The sequence below is a fragment of the Branchiostoma belcheri genome, unplaced genomic scaffold (genome assembly GCF_001625305.1).
Source record: "Branchiostoma belcheri isolate BF01 breed outbred unplaced genomic scaffold, Haploidv18h27 scaffold52, whole genome shotgun sequence".
Taxonomy (NCBI): Eukaryota; Metazoa; Chordata; class Leptocardii; order Amphioxiformes; family Branchiostomatidae; genus Branchiostoma; species Branchiostoma belcheri.
Window position 1 is genome coordinate 2,056,787 of NW_017804154.1, and position 4,045 is coordinate 2,060,831.

The 4,045-nt window shown below is 41.7% G+C and overlaps 1 protein-coding gene across 1 annotated transcript in view; it reads left to right on the forward strand.

Annotated features, from left to right (window-relative positions):
* LOC109480741 (collagen type IV alpha-3-binding protein-like) overlaps window positions 1-4,045 on the forward strand; it is a 21,010-nt gene that overhangs the window by 11,319 nt on the left and 5,646 nt on the right.

Here is a 4,045-nt window from a genome sequence, read left to right on the forward strand (position 1 = left end):
TTTAATTTAGAAACAGCACTACGTCTTTATCAGCGCGCACACGAGCCAGCTGGAGCTGGAGTGAGCCGAGATAATCTGGTGGAACCTCTCTCCTCTCCTCCCCTCTCCCTCCAGCTCCCCACATCAGGCTGCCGCCGGGGATGAACGGACTGGACTTCAAGGGGGAGGCCATTACGTTTAAGGCAACCACCGCCGGGATAATTGCCACACTGTCTTACTGCATCGACCTGATGAGGCAGCGGGAAGACACATGGCACAGGAGACTTGAGAAGGTGGGTGCACTCAGCAATCTCTCGGCTCAAATCCTCCAACACAAGTACGTAATCTCACTGGAGGTATTTATGTCCTGGGAGGGAGGCTATTTCTAGGAAATGCATGTACAATGAAACAAATTGTTGCTTTTACATACCTGCCTAAATTTATGGACGATTTCAGTCTGAAAATACATGTACTATGTATATCTCACAGAGGGAAAAGGTTGTATGTATGGTTGTTCTTCGTGCGTAGACCCCGTAACAGTGTATATGTTGGTATGTCCGCAGCTGTTTAGATGTTACATGTACAAGCCTTTGGTTATGTATTTGCTCTTTGTACTGGATCATATCAAAAACCTCCCCAACCAGAAAAAAATCAGGATGACATTTTGCTCCCAGTCATTTTCTCTATGAGAAAGTTCTACATTCAGACATGACTTGTATTTATAAGAACATGCCTAATGTGCTTACCATGGCTGTGAGGTTAATGTGCCTCTGTACAGCTCAGTGAGCAGGGCGGCAAATGATGCTTCAGGGACAGATAAGCAATTATTATTGTGTAGTTGTTATGATATGGTTTCACATCAACAGCGTCAATGCCATGGCAAATCAAACAAAAATGATACTATCTCAAGCTATTGGTGAGAAGTAGCAAAGGTTCGGACAATTGCAAAACAAAGCCATGTACTCATTAGTTGATAAGATGCTATCTCCGGGGCCCAGATTGTTTTTAAAAAAAGACAACGTCATGAGCTATGCACCTGAATAATTTATATCAGCATTACTTGACAGATGCTGTTTGCCTCCAGCTTTATCTCCTAGGTACAGTAGTTCTGGCACTCCTGACATTTAGAAGATTTGTTTCCTTCCCCCTCCAGGGCACGCATGTCAGTTGAGGTTTGAAGGGCGCTTGATTGCTTTCTCAATAAAACATTCATGGCACAGCTGTACATGGAGGCAGCCCAGTCTTGTTATCCATGGCAGCTGATGCTGCACATAGCAAATCCCAGACGCTAGATTAGATTTTCAACCTTCATTATAAAGCATTTACTGTTGATTCTCAGAACGATGGTAGATTTGATTATATTGATTCTCTGGGATTCAAGCACAGATGTTCCACTGTCCTAACAAGTCTACATTCTTTGAGGAAGACATTGTAAGTGTAAGTGGGATTTATAGTCATAGTTTTGTAGATTACAGTAGTAGTCTATGATGCTCAGAGAATGTTTGGATACATAAAGTCAAAATTAATTGGTCGTAGTTCATTGGTAAAGCCTTAGTCAAGTATTATTGGCATTTGCTCTTTACACAAAGATGGTGTTTTTCTCCAGTGGCCATCTTTTTTTCTATTGTACAAGTGACTGTGGAAATGTTACATTGATAAAAGAACTGATGTCTAAACTTATATCCAGACTATGAAGTTATGTACTCTTCTGTTTTCATCCCAGGAACAAGAGCGGAGAAGACGAGCCGAGGATGCCTATAAGAGGTGTATGGAGGAACTTAAGAAGAAAGCAGCTATCGGAGGGCCTGACTATCAGGTCAGTAGATCCTGCCAACCAGAGATTTACAGCTGCTTTGATGGCCATTAAAGAGTGCACTTCATCGTTTTATATCTTACATATGTACATGTACTTGTGTAGACGTGGTTGTAGCCGTTGTGATGTTGCCTTGTGGTTGCAGTAAAGGCCCCACAGTGCCATGTGCTTTTAATTTTTTTGTTGTTGTGATGTTCCCTTGTGGTTGTAGGAAAGTACATGTGGTTGTAACTGTTGTTGAGAGTCCCTTTCCAATAAACTTGACTTGATGTTCCCTTGTGCTTGTAGGAAGGGCCCCACAGTGCCATGTGGTTGTAACTGTTGTTGTGATGTTCCCTTGTGCTCTTAGGAAGGGCCCCACAGTGCCATAAATGAGGAAGAGTTCTACGACGCTGTTGAGTCTGCCCTCGACAGAAATGACAAACTGGAGGAAATGGTACTTGTAAGCACTTTTTCTACTTTTTTCTTCATTTGTTTTCCCTTTCTCTATTCCTAGTTTGATTATATGTGCCAGACCTTGTTTAATCCTGATTTCATTGGCCTTTAACTTAAAGGGCCATTATGTGACATCAGGACGATCCAAAAAGTCTAATTTCTGGCCATTTCATCACAAAGTAAGTCGAATCAACCCTACCCAATTACATAGCCCCTTCAGGGAGTGAAAGTGTGACAATGTTGTGCCGTATGAATGTGTTGGAAAGCTGGGTACTGTTCACGTACGGCACCTCCTAAATACCTCATAATGGTGTTGTCGTGTCTTCTTTATTAACTTTACTAGTCTTTTAGACAGCAGACTTGTTCAACTGTTACATGTGCCATTATTACCACTTGTTTAATGTTCAGTTAATACGCATTTTGCATACAACAGTATAGAAGACTATTATCAGATTCCACTTTTTACTTCACCTGTTATGATATGAGAACACTATTCAAAAGATTGTTGTTTTTGTGTAGTCCAACCAGATCACAGACAGTGTTTCAGCCATGACAGACGCCGGGGGTCTGGCTCCATATCTGGCTGAGGTAAGTCAGAAATCCTTGGTTTCTTAAATGATTTTATGATGGCGGATATAAAAGTATGATTTGAAAGCTGGGTAGACAAGATGTTTATTGTCTTCGTCAGAAGGACTATGAAATTGTCTCGCCGGAGTGTGGGGAACTGCGGATTTTGCGATATAACTCTGGAAGGCATGATTCGACATCCATGATTTTTGGCAGGCAGATTACCGCTGTTAAGGCCGACGTCAAGTACAAGTTTTGGCTTCGTGGGGGGTCCGTGCGTCACGTTAGTGCACCTTTTGTGTTTGTGGCTTGTTAGCAAGATAACTCAAGTATTTGTAAAATGTTGATTATAATTCTTGGTGTGGTGCTTACTATTGTCGGGACCAAGGTTAAGTTCGTTACTGAGCTTCGTGGGGGGTTTCGTTGTGACTACAGGGGGCATTTTGTTAATTTTTCTTGTGAGCAGGATAACTTTTGTATGTGTGGATGGAAGTTAATGAAATTTGATAGGCATATTCCTGTCGTGGTCTCCAAGATTGAGTTCAAAGATGAGAGTCGTGGAGGTCGTTATGTCCCCATAATAGGACCTTTTGTGTTTAGAAATCCCCCACCTACATCTGCTTGGAGACAGCCGACAGCTGGATATAGCGGGGAAGCCCATAATGGGATGGGATCAAATGACGTTACATTGAGGGATTGTACTATAACTTCAGCAGGGGGAGGATAGGTTGGACATATGTCAGGTTATTTTCTACGGCCACACCAAGTAATTGCTATGGATGACGTCCACTGGAGACCTTAGATCTAATTACCTTAAATTTAAGGCAAGCGCGCAATAAAAACACGAAGGGCCGAAAAACGAGATGCCTAGATTTGGAATATACTAACTGTAGAAGTACAAATGTTAGGACACAAAGAACACAAGAAACAAGTCTTCTATTTGTCATAAAGACAAATTAACAAAACAGCAGTAGTCACCCTGTTCTGATTCTTTCCTTTATAACATCTTCTCTTATTATATTTTGCGGCGCTGTCGTGACACTTTCAAGACAGTAAGAATTTCTTGAAGGTTTTTTTTCAGTAACAGTCCAAACTCAAATAACGGGGGGGGGGGGCTAACACGGGTGACGACGCATCTGTATAATCTGCGGCAAACCGTTTCAGGGTGTTCTGTACCATAAAAATGTACAGTAGATTCTTTTGTTCTTTTGACCAAATTGATTATTAAAAAGAGTGAAGAATACGCATGTT